Source organism: Taeniopygia guttata, chromosome 23, assembly GCF_048771995.1.
Source record: "Taeniopygia guttata chromosome 23, bTaeGut7.mat, whole genome shotgun sequence".
NCBI lineage: Eukaryota > Metazoa > Chordata > Aves > Passeriformes > Estrildidae > Taeniopygia > Taeniopygia guttata.
This window is the reverse complement of record NC_133048.1, coordinates 6,745,255-6,760,491: the sequence shown is the minus strand read 5'-3', so window position 1 is coordinate 6,760,491 and position 15,237 is coordinate 6,745,255. Positions and strand designations below refer to the sequence as shown.

At 51.3% G+C, this 15,237-nt stretch overlaps 1 protein-coding gene across 38 annotated transcripts in view; it reads left to right on the top strand.

Moving 5' to 3' along the window:
• The first annotated feature begins 387 nt into the window (after positions 1-387).
• Positions 388-15,237, top strand: part of EPB41 (erythrocyte membrane protein band 4.1) — a 94,837-nt gene continuing 79,987 nt past the window's right edge. For 21 of the 38 annotated variants that reach the window (XM_072918019.1, XM_072918016.1, XM_072918015.1 and 18 more), the window contains exon 1: positions 484-500. The gene's annotated coding sequence lies outside the window, so the exon portion shown is untranslated. The other 17 variants (XM_072917996.1, XM_072917993.1, XM_072917994.1 and 14 more) reach the window with 12 other exon arrangements.

Genomic DNA, 15,237 nt, shown 5'->3' with positions numbered 1-15,237 from the left:
GGGGCGGCTTCCGTGGCCCTGATGACCTTAGCGGCTGCGGCCACGCCGAGCCTTCTGCGGTGGGCCCAGGACGGGGGCACCACCGGCTCCTCCAGCCCATAGCAAGGACGGGGTTTTCCCTAAGAAAACGTCGGAAAATAGTGAAAATAAGCAAAAAGGTCTACAAAAGCCCTGATTCCGCTGGTTTGGCGGGACTTTGGGCCTCTGCCTTGGCGCGGGGGAACCCGTGGGGGGCACCTGCTCTTTATATGGGCCTATGACGTCACGGGGGCGCGAGAGGAATCGCCTGGCCCCACCCCCCGCTCGGCACCTGCGGGCCCCGCCCACTGCAGCGGCGCGCGCTGGCCCCGCCCCCTCCGCGCAATGACGGGAGGGGGCAGCAGTCAGTGGGCGCGGCCAAGGGGCGGGGCTCGTGTTGTGACGTCAAGGGGCGGGGCGGGGCCGGTGGTGCCGGTGGAGGCAGCGCGGAGCGGAGTGGCGGCCCCGGTGAGCAGGGGCAGGTGAAGTTCCTCGTGTGTCAGGCCTGTTGTGGGGCGAGAGGGCTTTTGAGGGGAGGGTGAGGACTGTAGGGGTTAAGCAGGTTGCGGGGGTGCTGTGGGGGGTATAGGGGTCAGGTAGGTTCTGGAAGATTTGGGGCTCCCTGGAGGGACCCATAGTGAGTCGGTCTGGTCATGAGCTGCAGGGTTGTAGGAAGAGTTGTGGTGCTATGGGGGCTCAGGCTGGTTATAGAGTGGAGGGGTTGCCAGGGGACATGGGGTGCTATGAAGCAGGGAGTTTCCGGTAGGGTCAGGCTGGATGTGAGGTGATCTGGAACTGTGGGAACCAGGGGCACCCGTAGAGGTCAAGCTGGATGTAAGGTGGTATAGGGTGCTCAAGGGTTTGGAGAGGAGGGGGAGGGTGGGGATGTTAGTCTAGGTATGGAAGACCCACTCTGACTGAGGTGTAAAGCAGGGGGTAATGGAGAAACGGGGGGTGTTCAGGGGCTGGGGAAGACTAGGGAAGCACCTGCAGCGCTGTCAGGAAGCCTATAGGGCAGAAGGGAAGTGAGGTGCTCTGGAGTGGGGAGATCCCTAGTAGGGTCAGGCTGGGTATGGGGGGAATGGGGTGCAGTAGGGCTGTCCTAGAGACCCTGAGTTGGGGCTACAGGGGAGGATGTGGGGTGGAGGGCCACCCACAGTGGGTTCATGCTCAGGAGGTGGATGGGGCCCTGCCTCACGGGGAGTGGCCAGCCTTGGGACTCGGATGTTTCCCCCCCCCATGCTGTTGTTTCCTCTGATGCAGTGGAGGGGAAAAGGCAGGTGCAGCCTCGGGAAGTGGGGTCCCCCCTGCACCTCACAGTCACGGCAGCAGCGCTGGTGTCCGTTCCTGGGAGGTGGCAGCTCCCGCTTTGGCATTTGGGTCCAGCTCTGGTTCTTGGAGCATTCGGTGTTGCTGGGGCCGTACCAGACATGCAGCAGCTCAGCCTGTGGCTTCGGGGCGGCCGCGATCTCTTCCCAAGACACCGTCTGTGCCCGCCGGTTCGGTTCCCAAAGACAGCGGCAGTCGCCGAGCTGCGGGCGGCGGGGGCTGCTCCTGCCGTCCGTCCCTGTCCTGGCGCCGCGCTGAGATCTCCCATCGACTTCCTCACACCCCTGGGTGGGGGTCGATGTCTTCACGTCCCGCCTCGATGGGGACACTTTACGTAGCCCCAGGCGTGTGCGGCGTGCCCGGCGGTTCCTGCAGTCTCTTACTCTCCTGAATTTCGCCCTCCTGCAGTCGTGGTGGGACAGGAGGCTGGTGAACCTGCTCGACAGTCCGTGCCGTTGGCTGTGCCGGTGGCGGGTCCGAGCGGCTGGTGGGATGGCAGGGGACAGCGGGGGACAGTGACTATCTTTAGAGCTGTGTTGCAATGGAGGGGTGTGCCTTGGCTCGGCGCTGCCGGCAGCCGCCTCCTCGCCCGAGGATTGACTTACGCCGAGGCTCCCGCATGAGGAAAGTCAACACTTGGTCTGCGGTTTGTGTGAGCAGGAGGGGCTGTGATGGGCTGTGAGGCTGAGCCAAGGGTCGGACAGTATGGGGGCTGGTGTAAGTCACACATGCCCTGCATGAGGTCAGGCTGCGTGAGGTGTGCAGGACTGCGGTTTGGGGTGCACTGTCGACCCTCGGCACTGTCATGTGTCACACATGCTCTGCCACTGCCAGGCAGTGGGAACAGCTGAGCTGGAGCAAACAGCCAGCATGGGAAAGGTTGATGGTGCAGGGAATCTCTGCTGCCTCCTGGGAGAGAAGTTGCCCTGGAGCACAGGAACAAGTTGGGTTCTTGCAAGGTGCATCCCGGAATGTTCCCATCCCTGTGCTCCCTTCCAGAGGCTTAGCGGAAGCACAAATGAACCTGTAGGAGAGAGCCAGAGTCAGGTCTCTTTTCAGTCCTGTTTCTGCCAGAGTAACGTGGTTAGTCCATGGGAGCAACTTGCACCAGAGTTGGCACTGAGGCTCCATGTTCGGCTTAATCCTTCCTCTAAGCCATTGCCATGCTCATGGCCACTGTGCCTGTGGTGGTGCAGCTGCATGGTATGACTGTCTCTGAGAGAAGGCAGCTGAAACTTGTGGAACAATTTGCCTCCCCCCACAAGTATAGTTCCTCTCCCAGTTCCGGGGCCTGTGAAGACGTGGGTCTCCTCCAGCTCATGGTGCTGGCAGTCCCTCAGTTTCTCTGACAAAGTGGGGCACATGCTGCTTCTGCCTGTGGTGATGATAACGATGAATCAGCAGAAGCAAAAAGTTGATCTGTGCATCAAACTGCTTCCCATGGTTGTTCTCAACATGTTCTGTGGATGTGGGCCACTCCTGTCCCTTCACTTCACTTTTCCTTGTGCATAGGAGCAACTTGAGGCCTTTCCAAGAGGGCTTGAAACCTGGTGAGGAGAGAAAGTGCCTTCTCATCTGCAGCGGTGCTGCTGGGATGAGGCTCCCTCTTTCTGACGCGCAGCCTGGCAGCTGCTGGAATTGCCTGCAGCCGCATCGCTCCACACCGCAGGTCCCCCCCCAACCCCGGCTGGCGTGGTCCTTTCAGAGCCAATGGCAGGGAAAAGATTTCTCAGAGAAAAGGTAAAACATCAGATGTTTTCCAAGGAGGGCATTTTGGACTTATGTCACTGATTTAATATATAGCAAGGTTTTTCTGAGTTCCCTCCCCAGCTATTCCCTGGAGAGGAAGACAGGTTGCAGGTGGTCCCTGTCCTAGAGGGCAGGAATTGTCCCATCTCTGCTAAGCAGTGTTTCACCTTTTTGTTCACACCTGCAGGAAGAGGCTTGAGGCTGTGATAGCTGGAAGTTTAGGGTCATAATTGGCTCTTGGCCACGTTGGATGCTGTGGTTGGAGGTGTGATTTGGGAAGGGGGAGGACTTGCCTATCGTTAGCCCAGAGGTGTCTCTCACTGAGCTGCCCAGAAAGGAGGGGGATGTCTTGGTTGTCCTTTTTATGAGTTTTGCTTCATGCAGTGATTTGTGAGCTCTGGGTGGGATTCCCCAGGAGGAGCTGCAGTTGGTTGTCCCTATTTAGCCTGGGACCAGCACCTGGAGGACGAGCAGTCTCACACAGCAGTAATCACAATGAGGCCATGACGGTTCAGGTCCCTCATACCATGATATTGGGACTTCGTCATGCCATCCCCTTCTGAGCTGGTGGGAACAGCCAGGGTGGGCTGGCTGGGGCTCTGGGGTCCGGCCAAAGCAGCCACCACAGCTGCCCATCTCTCCCCACTAGAGGCTGCTGATGACCAGAGCATTTTCCATTCCTGCTCTGAGAAAGCAGTGGGATTTGGAATTTGCAGGGCTGAGCATCCCGGCCTGAGCTTTTCCTGCTCATTCACCCTGGAGACAGCAGTGTGCTTTCCTTGGCAATCGCTGGGTTCAGGGGGCACATCTGCTCCCCTGCCAGGCTCACAATAGATCTCCCTACTTCATTAAGTCTTAATTAGGTAAATGCACTGGGCCCATGTGCAAGGCCATTGCCAAGGGACATGGATCATTCATGGAGCTGTGTACCTGCGATGCCGGCTACCATCCTGCCTACCTCAGGGGTTTTTCCAGCTGGGTGCTGAATGTGGAATGAGTTCAGGCTCTTGTATTGTTTCCCCAGAGGATGTGTGCACAGCGATAGGAGCTTCAACTCTCTGGCATGGCTCAATTGGCAGAAAAACCAAGGATTAGTTAAGCTATGGAAAGGATCTTTCACCTCTGGGCACAGCCATGGTAAAGCCCCCTGTAGACAAAAAGGAGACTCTTAGTGCAGGCCACCAAACACCTGGGCAGGATGGGTTGGAAAACCGAGACCCTGGAAAGATGGTTAATCATGGTTAAAACAATGGGGTGTAAAGTGAAAGGCAGTGGCTGCTGCTGTGGAAGTCCCTGAGAAGGAATCTGTGGAGTTGCACAAGCCCCACTGTCCTTGTTGGTGCAGGCAGTGCTGGGTGGGCAGTGTGGTGCCAGCTGGCTCTGGCACAGGACATGGCTTTCCTGACAATGGCAGAGCAGCACTTTACATAATCTATGACTTGCCAAGCAAGCTTGAAGGTCTGGAAAATCCTCTTGCTATTGTTCATGCTCAAAGTTTGCTAAATTTCCTGGTTTGATCTGCAGGGCTGGATTTTGTTTTGGGACCACAGTGGGGGAAAATGTGCACAGAGGGAAGAAAAGGGTATTTGTGGTGTTTAATCCATTCTCTGTAGATGAAACTATTTTTGTGGTTTACAAGAGGTTCTGAGCAGCTGCTCACAGCTTTGTAGGGCTGCAGGACTCACTGTCTATCCAATTACTATGGTTTGTGTCTAGTCCCTTCCTGATGCCCCCCTGAGAAAAGCCTGGACTACCAGATGAGGATGGGACGCCGTGGGCAGGGTTCACACAACCACCATCTGGGCTCCCGGCTCGGAGCCTGTGTCAGGACACAAATGCTATGTCGGAACAGCTTTTTACTGTCTCAACCCCCTTAAGTCAGACCCTGAGGCTCTGGGAAGGCTCCAAAACTGCCACTCGTTGGCAGATTTTAGCAGAAGGGGCTTGGTGGGAACTTGAGGTGGATTGTTGTGCTGTGTCAACCCTGGTGGTGACTTCCTGGTGATTTAGAGCAGCTGGGAACTCCTCTGGGTGGATGCTGAGGCTGTGGGAGCCATCCCAGGCCTATCCCGGCCAGTGTAAGGCTGCAGGCTCGACCTGGATGTGTTTCCTGGCCCCTGAGAAGTGTTTTGGGGCATGGAGCCTGCCCTTGCTCTTCCATTTGCTCATCCCAAAGCCCTTTGCCAACACAAATAAAGCCCCTGTGTGCTATTCAATTAAATGAAGAAATCCTGTTAAAATGTTTGTGGATAAATGACTGAGAAACCTGACTTTTCCTTCCATTCCTGGGAAAGGCAGGTTTTGTAACAAGGAATGAGGTGAAGTTCTTGCTGGTCCACTTACTGTGAGGCCAGTTTTTGAGCCCTGGAAAACAGCAGATGAGGAGGAACCTCAGCCTAACAGCATGAATATATCCTCTTATTATAGAAGTGGCTTTGAGTGCCTTTTATGTAGGTAATTACATCTGGCCACAGTTGACCAGATCTGGATTTAAGGAGGGGAACGTAAGGCTTGGCACGTGCTGGGAGCCTTCGGAGTTGGCTGCGGTGGCATTACAGCAATCTGGTAGGTGTTGCTAACAAGGCAGTGCAGGGCAGCTATGGCGAAGCTCTGAGCCTTAAGGCCTGGAAAACTTGGTGTTGGCACTGACTTCAGCTTTGTGGGGGGGGAGTGGGGTGGACTGATGCCTCCAAGCATCACCAGGGTGTTAAGGCAGCTGTGTATCATGCTGTATGTGACCTTTGTGACCTGGTCCCTCTGATTGCTGTGGTGGTTTAGGGGCTCACTGGGTAGTACCAGTCATCCAAGGGCTTGTATTTCTATATCCACTCTCCAAATACCCTTGGAGATGGATAAGCTGCTTGTAGGCACTTCAGAACTTGAGGGGAGCTCTTTGTCTGTGCTGAGGGTATGTAACAGGACAGCACGAGTTGCTTCCCTGCCCCCAGGTGAACTCAAACATTGAGTGTGGGAACAACAGAGGGCAGATGTTAGCCCAGCACAGAGCCACGTTGAGCTATAATGTGACTTTGTGCATCTGTTTTGAAGTTGTGCTGGAGGTGCTGTGTCTGTTGTGGAGGTGAACCCCGGGATTGGCCTCAACCAACCCGTGGCTGCTCAGAGGCTCACAGGCTGGGAGGTGGGGTCAGCACTGCTTGAGAATTTCCTTGGGTGCAGAGTGGAGGCTTTTAATAGCAAACACAGTCATCTGCATCATGACATGGCCTGAAATTTGGCCCTAAGGATCCACTGGCAGCTGGGCACTGGCTGAGCAAGATGTCCATGCTGGTTAGATTTTTTTTTAAATGTTAAAGTGAAATGGTTTTGAGTAAAAATTAAATAAGACTTAAACCTGTTGCTGGTGGGTTTGAGGTGCAGCACCTCCCTGGAAGGTAGCCTCGAGAAACACTGCCTTTCTTGGGAAGTTTATGTGGCCCCATCCCAGTGTGCTGTGCTAACATATCCCACGCCTCAGCTGGGTGCCAAGACTTCAGCCTTCTAGGAAAGGCAGCAGGAGCTGGTATGGGTTTTCTTCTGCCATCCTGTGGGCACCTGGTGCTGTGTGAGCAGTGTCCAGAGTTGCAGATGGGTTCACGTTGTGGCTGCAGCACTGCTTGCTCCATCCGAACTGCCTTTGACTGGGAACATACAAGATACGCAAGTGCAGAATTGATCTCTGCTGCTGACCAGGCTTGTTTCTGGTGCTGCTACGTTTTCTTCTGCTATAGCATGAGGCGAATGTGATTTCAGCAGTTGCCTGCCTCTGGCAGTTTGCATCCTGCCTTCCCTACAAACTGTCTTCATTCTGCTCAGCTTTCTGACCCCTGTCCTAGTCAATACAAGGCTGTTATTGGAGCTCAGCAAGCCATGATGATCACATCCGAGTGCTGGACCTCAAACCACCTGGCAGTGCTGGGCTGGATGAAGAAGCTCATTTGCATAGCATGGTTAATTCTCTGTATGCTTTAATCTCTGTGACCATCTGTGTTCTTTCCTAGGCTAGGGAGACGGGAGCTCTTCAGATTTTCCCAGAAGGTGAACACAGAGAGGACTGCTTATTCTGTGTGTGCTGAAAACTGCCCAGGGTCAGAGCAGGACATCCTCATTAGCTCTGGGAGCAGTTGTTCTGCATCTTTGGGCAAGGAGGCATTGATGTGTCAACTCTATCCTGAAGGCATATCCTGAGGAGATGCAGGGAGGAGATAGGGGCAAAGGCTGAAAATGTGACTCTGTGAATGCTGTCCAGCATTCAGTCCCAAACATGGAGGGTCTGTAACCAATTTGGCTGGCACCCTAGAGGGCTGAGGTTCCAGGGAAGGCTGTGTTTGTCTGAGGAGAGATAGTACACTAAAGCATCTTCTGGCCATCCAAAAAACCCTGCCAGGTTTTGGCAGTCTCTGGGGTGTACCCTGCCAGCAGCTACTGCTGTGTCTGTCCTGGTGAGCTGCTTGATTTGAGCCTCAAAAGCTGCTTTGGAGACTGGGGCACACACAGCACCAAAATAAGAGGACCAGTGCCTATATGGAGCTGAACTAGCATCTCCAGACCTGTGCAGGCTGCTGCTGGCAGAGAAGTTTTTTCTGCAAGCAACACCTGAATTCTTCCTCATTTTGTTTTCTCACATTTGGAGCCTGCTTCTGCAGACCATTTGCAGCCCAGCTGGGATCCTGCTCACCATGGGCAAGGTGACATTGGCTGCGGGTGCTTTTGAGGAATGCCTATCCCGTGTGGCAACATGGCCCTGCTGAGGCTACTGCTGGCATCCAAACCCAGAGGGAACAATTCCTGCCCTGTAATTAAGCTTTTCTGCTCCTGTTCACAACACTAATGAGCTGTCTCATGGATGAGCTCCTCACAGCTGCTCTGGATCCTCTGTGTGGCTCTGAAACTGGAGGTGACTTTCCAAGAGAGCCACCTGCAAAGGGCAAGATCTCCATTCCTGTCATGTTGGGGTGAGGTATATGGGCTGGGAATCTTTGACTGTGAAGGCTTTTCCCTGATGACACCCTGTGTGCTGTGAATTCTTCTGCCAAGGAACACCCTAGCTTCTTGGTGAGGAGAGCCCTCCCTGCTGTTCATGCTTGCAAAGCTGGAGAAGATAAAGGTGTTTTCCCAGCCTTCAGCTGAAGGACTGAGGCTGCCTCTTGAAAGGAGAGCTGCTCTCTACCTGCATCCAGGCTGGATAATAACACTTAAAAAATAAATGGTGCTCCACCTGCTCTCCTGGTTCACTAGTTTGGATTTTCAGTCTTGATGGAGATGATGGCACCAGGAGTGTGCATGCATGATGCATGTTGGCATCATGGTGCATCCCAAAGGATGGGTATAGGCTTGTGCCCATATTTCTACCTGGTCTAGTGGAAGGTGTCCCTGCCCGTGGCAGTGTGTTGGAATGAGATGAACTTCAAGGTCTTCCAACGCAAAGCATTCCATGATTCTGTGATTCTCTGGCATGGCAAGGTGACTGTTGAGTCCAACTTGTGCCAGGAGTGCTCGACTGTGTACTTATGTGAGGCAAGTCCCTGTACCGTCAGTGGGGCTGTTGCATGGGCTGAGGATCTGACTGAATTTCAGGCCCTGCTGTGTGCCCACTGGAGCCCACAGCCAGCCTTGCTGCGGCTGGGAGCACCGTTGCTCTCTTGAATCTCTTCATTTAGTTAATGATCCTTTTGTTGAGAGGATTAGGGTTTAGAGGCTTCTGGCCGAGTGTTAATTAAATTAAGGCTCTGGTGTTTTGTGGAATTTTTAAAGCCCACTAGAGGGCTCAGTTGGAGCCCCGTGGAGCCCGGACTGGTGGTGCTGGGCTGTGTCCAGCCCTCCAGAAGTTTGCAGGAGAAATGATGTAAGTGTAGAGGAGCTGAAGAGACGCAGAAGTTGCACGGAGCCCGCTGCTCCTGCAGCCCGGCAGAGGCCGGCCCTGCTGACGGGAGGCTGGCAGGCTTGGGGTGCCTGCGTCACTGCTCACTGCATAATCAGCGTTAGGCAATGCTGAGCTGATGTTTCTGGTTTGTTTTTTTTTTTCCCTTCCCCACTTGGTGTTTACATTTCTAAGAAGTGGCTGACCGTGAACATCCGGTTCCACCTTCACTTCTGGAAGAGTCAGATACTGAAGTTGTGCTCTGTTGCCTTGCTCATGTGGGTAGAAGTGTGAGCTTTTGGCTTTGTGGCTTGGGTTTTTTTTGGTGGGTGCATGGGTTTTTTGTGTTTAGCTGTAACTGCTTTTTAACCAGTGTCTCTTCTCCTTTCTCTTCTGTCCATTGCCCCACGACCGATTTTGGTGCTTCCCCTGTGTGGTTGGCCTGGCTCGCTCATCTCTGGGTAAGTACCTGCTTTGTTAGATCAGTGGGCAGAAATAGTTGAAACCGGTTGCTTTGACTTAATGATTGGACTTATTTAAATAATGAACTGACCTGTTTATTTTGTCTTAAATTCTGAAGCATTGGTTATTGTCAAACAGCATGATTTATTGTCCGTGTGTGTGTCAAGATTTTGGATATTGAAAAGCACTTAGTTGGCCTGGAAAGTGCTGTATTTTTTAATATGAAGAAGCCCCCAGTACTAGTTTTTCCTACCAGTCTAGGTTGTGGAGCACTGACCTGGGGGTAAAAACACACCTAAGTGCCAGCAAGTGAGCAAATGGAAGGGAAAATATATTTGCAAATGGAAAGCAATGCTTCCTGTTCTTTGCAGGATGTCTCCTGACATCTGTTGGTGGCAAGTCAGCACTGTGGTTGTGAAAGGGACTCTCTGATGGCACTGGACCACCTTGCCCTTTGCAAACCATGGGTGTTTGGGGCTTTGCAGGCCATGGAGAGGAGGCTGAGGCCCTTCTGGCAGGAGAGGAGGGGAAATGTATGTAGAGCTTGGAGAAGAGCATCAGGCATTAGTAATTTCAGTTTGTGTTCATGGAGAGCCTGCTTTGCATGGGGGAAAAATTGCCCTGGTGGGGTGGATACTGATTGTTTCCCTACAGGGGTTTGGTGCCTGCCATGAACTTGGCTGTGAGGTGGTGTTTGTATATTAAAGCTTCTGAGGACAAAGTGTGTGTTCTCAGGGTGGAGGGAAGGAAGGGATCTGCTTGGTGAAGCTTTTTCTCTGGATGCAGTGGTGCCTTTGCATTGAGGTTGTGTTCTCTGGCAACTTCAGTAAGTTTAAATTTACTTTTTTTTCTTTTTTAAAATTCAAACTATCCTCCTGCTAAGCTTTCCCCTCTCCCATCACTCCTCTTCCCCAGTAACACCCTCTCCTCTCCTAGTAAGGGAAAGGGCTGAGCACATTTAGAGCAGTTCTGCTCTGTGCCTGAGTATTTAATGTGCTGCCAGTCATTGATGAAAGACTTGAAGGGAAAGCAGAGGAAGGTGCTGGGAACAGATTGCTTTATTCTTAAACCCAACATCATTATACAATGCCTCATTGCAGGGCAGGAGAGATGAATCAAATCCAAGCATAAACCTGTTGTTCTTACTCAGAACTGAGCAGCTGCCTCCTGATCTGAATGAGCTTTGATACCAAATCTCCAAAAGCAGGATTGTTAATTGACTAGAAAACCTCCCTTGGTCAGAGGTGCTGAGCTCCAACCCCACCAAACACCCAGCAGCCATTTGAATGCAGAATAAAACTCCTCTGGGTGGAAGGTACAGCTGGAAGCTGCTGTGAGCTTGGATGCGGAGCAAGATACAAGTGCTCACTTGCATGATAGTTGGAATGGGTTAGTGAGAGGCAAAGCTGTACCAGCACAGCAGCTGCAGCTGTGCCAGGGTAGCCTGGAGCAAGTCTTTGGCCAGACAGTGTTCCTGCTCAGTTCTTGAGCAGACCCTCAGGACAGTCACCCATCTGGCTATCTCTGTATGACAAGTCTCTGGTCAAGGGTTAAACTTCTCCCTTGGGAAACACTGATAACCTGGACCATCCCTGGTTTGCTCTCCCCAGAGAAGTCTCCATGTTACTTTTGTCAGTTTTCTTGCATGTATCGCACAGAGGGGAGAGAATTGCATTTTGGTGGTCCTGCTTGTTACAGGCTGTGGAGGTTTTGATCCTGATATGAGATGAAATTTGCTACTTGCTGAATAATTGGTGTCAATCTTTGTCAGCAAACAAGAAAGCCACGTGGTACCTTGTTAGGGATAGCAAAGATAAAAGGGGTGTGGTACAGTATCACTGGCTCAGGGACAGCTCTGACCTTCACTCAGCAGAGAAAACAGCAGGCTCAGATTGCCTCTCCATCTTTAAGCTTAGCTTATATCATAGGTAAACATAAAATGGATAGGAGTTTTAGTAATATATTTATATGAAATATGAATTTAGTAATATAATCTCCTCTCCTGACCTGGTAGGTGTTGGGCAAACCACCAACACACCAACAGCTTCCATGGAGAGAAGCTGGGAGTAGCTGCGGGGCAGAAACCATGAGGGAAAATGCTGAAAATGCTAGAGGAGCTGCTGTTGGGGATTTTGCTCTTGACCTTCAAGGTGAGATTTACATATGTTGCCATTATTTAAAGCCTGTCAAGAAATCCAAGGTGAGGTCACTGCTGAAAAATTGTTCAGAGCTGTGTCTGTGGTGGTAAGTACAGTGTCCATTCATGGGCTGTGTTTGGGCTCTGTCTTCCATACGGTGGCACTGGTAATGCTGGAAGCCGCGTGCTGTTATTTTTATTTATACATGTTGTTTCTTTCTATCCCAGAATTCATGGGTGACCTGGAGAAGGGCACTGCTTTGAGAGCCCTTGAACAGCTTGTTGTGTTGTGAATTTGGGTCTCCCCTAAGTTCTTGTTTACACATAGCCCAAAGAGGAAGAACAAATGAGGTTTCCAGCACCTTTCAGTGATATTTTCTTCTTTAACCTCTCCTGTTGGTTGACAGTGCCTGAACATGAGCCCAGGTGGGCAAGAAGGCAAATGACACATGGTGTGTATGAGCACTAGTGTGGCCAGCAGGACTAGGTCAGTCCCCTGTACTGGTCACTGCTGTGGCCAAACCTTGAATCCTGGGGTCAGTTTTGGGCCCCTCATAACAAGAAAGACATTGAGGGGCTGGAGCGTGTCCAGGGAAAGGAACAGAGCTGGAGAAAGGGCTGGAGCAGCAGGAGCAACTGGGGGAGCTAGGGCGGCTTACCCTGGAGAAAAGGAGGCTTGTGGGGACCTTCTGTCCCCTTAACAGAAGGCGGCAGCGTGGGAGGGATCGGTCAGGGCAAGAAGAAATGGCCTCAAGCTGTGCCAGGGGAGGTTGAAGTTGGATATTAGGGAAAAACTTCTTCATGGAAAAGGTCATCAAGCACTCGCACTGGCTGCCTAGGGCAATGATGGAGTCCCCATCCTTGGAGGGGTTTAAAATCTGTGTAGATGTGGCGCTTAGGGGCATGGGTTAGTGGTGGGCTTGAGAGTGGTGGGTTAATGGTTAGCCTCTTTGATCTTGAAGGGCTTTTCTGACCTAAATGATTCCATGATTCTATGGAAATGTGGCAGCAAGGTATCTCTTTCACTTGTCCCACCCTGTCAGAGGAGACCATGGTCTCTAATGTGGTGTCAAGTTCTAGAGCCAGCTTAGCTCAGTGTTTTCACTTTGTTGCTTAGTAAAGCAGTGAAAACAGTTCTCATTGTGGCGTTCAGAATAGCAGTGCTGCCCTCTGAATTACCATCTAATTAAATGAAAGCAAAAACTCCAAAACAAGTGAGGTTTCTGTTGCATAAGGAAAGCTGTTTTGGTTGACCTAAAAACCGACACTGAAAACCAGCCTAAACAGAGATGCTTTCCCTCCCAGCTCCGTGGGCCCTGCGGAGCAGTTGCTACTGTTCTTGGAGAGGCATTCATGCCATGGCAGCTGTGAGCCCACTTCAAAACAGTTACGCCTTTGAGACTTGCTTCCCTTTTGCTTGATGGTTGGGGAAACCCTGCTGTGGAGACAAATAATTAGAAATAAAAGATGGCAGCTTAATGATTATTAGCTTTTCTGATGTAGCCTGCAGTGAGTGCAGGGTGAGACTGATGTCTCCAAGCTGCTGTTGCATATCCTGCTCCAGAGATTTACTGTGTGCACTGTTACTGTGCAACCTCAGTGGACCTGCAGAACACCCTGAACTAACAGAGTTATTTATTTTAGTAACAAACCTTTTCAGACTCTTGGCAATTAACTGCGACAATGGTAGTATGCTTCCTGCCCTCAGCTTCCTATCACTTCATCCATGCCACAGCTTTCCTTGGCAACCTTATCCCCCTCGCCCTCCTCAATTTCTTGGATTCTGTCTATTAATATGAACCACTTTGGGTTGGTTCTCTTAATAAAATAAGTGTGTAAAGTTACTACCTTAAAAAAGCCTCAAAATGCCTTATTTTGAGCTCCAGAAAATCTGGCAGCAATGGGATGCTATCCTCTGGGATTCTGTCTTATTGATATTCATCTTTTTGAAGCTGGTATCCATGACTGCCAGTTTCAGAGGTTAATATACTGCATTTCAAGCAAGCTGAGGTCTTTTTAATTTGTGATATGGAAATGTGCACCAATTAATCATTGTGCACCTGGAGAAATGCCTCTGGGCAGACTTTGGCTGTGCTCTATCAGGTTCTGGAACATCAGTAGGCAGGACTAAGAGTGACAAGTCTGATCCAGTTTAGTAGCTCAGGACAAACCCTGCGAGGTCCAAGGACATGTCAGGCAGGAGACACAGTGCTGACCAAAGTGGTGCAGAGCTTTGGCTCTTATTTCTGGAAAAAATAATGGTTAGAAGTATTTGTTCTCCACAGTTAAAGTTTAATTTAAATAAATGTTAAGTTTTGCCAGGTGTCCCTCACTGGCACACAGGTCTAGCTCTCAATCACCCATTGCTGTCTGTTGACTAGAGCTGGATTCATGGCTTGCGTGAATTTGCTGCCTGGCCTTTGAATTACATGGAATATGTTAGTGCAGACTCAAACGCTCTAGGCCAAGTATCTGCCTCAAACTTACTGCTAGGTCAAGTTAAATAGTCTTAGATAGTCCTAAATAAACCCTGATCTTGAAACTCTCCTTCCCATACCAAAGAGCTCTAAGCATTTTGAAGGCAAGGGGTGCTGTTTGACCAAGAGCATAACAGTATGGAGTCAAATCTCCTTCAGTGAATTGGGGCCTTTCTGGGGAGAAGCTGCAGTTGAAAACACACCTACCTTGTGTTATTTAAAGAAGCCAGAGCCTCTCTTGGCTACAGTTTGACTCCTCATCCATGCAAGGAGTAAATCAGCCCCTGACATATTTTGTTTGTAGTGCAGCTTGACTGCCTCCCTGCTGGAGCTCTGGTCTCGAGGTGGCACTCACTGTTATTTTTGGGTGCATTTCAAGAAAGGCTGCATAGCTGAGCTTGTCCCCCACTGAAGGGACAGCTGCCTCTCTGGCCAGGCTGGCTCGTCCTGCTTCGCTTAGGAGGCTGACACAAGGGCTTGAACTTCTTCCTGCTGCCCAAACATAGGAGTTTCCAGCAGCATTACTGAAAGAGGGATAGGGAGTCAGGTGCTGTCTGTGAGCACACTCCTCTGGTTTTAGTTTTTTACTGCAACTGCCGGGAAATGAAATCCTAGTAAATGCTTGGAAGGAGGGTGAGCTCTCGAAGTGATGGAGATGAGTGTTCTGTGGGACAGTCTGAGGCTCCTGTGATGGTTCTTTCCATAGTTCAGTGTTGCAGTGCAGGGCGTGCTGGGCGGCTGCGGCAGGGGCATGACCGTCCCCTGCAAGCTCTGCGATTCCCAGTTATCGTCAGGGACAGAGCAGGGACAGACAGCAGTGACATGGGTCCTGGGGTGGAACAGGATGGATTTATCCCTGGGCTCCCAGACAAGACTGGTGAACATGCATATGTGAACAGAAGTTTTTATAGAGCAGCTCAGGAGTAGGGGTGTAGGAAAGTGAACCCACGAGGATATGGTAAGAGAGGAGTATAAGGTGGGGCAAATAGCTTATGAGCCTATCAGGGAAAATGGTGGGGGGAGGATAATGCAAAGTAACTAGGGGGGTGTCGAGGGCAAGACAGACACAGAACTCTCTGGAGAAAGGGGCAGGGATAGGGACGCTTGACAACTTGGAAGGGAGGAGGTTAGGGAAGGCTTTGGGAAAATTGGCAACTGGGAAAGGGAGGGGATTAGCGAGAGAACAGGGAGCAAACATGGATTCAAAG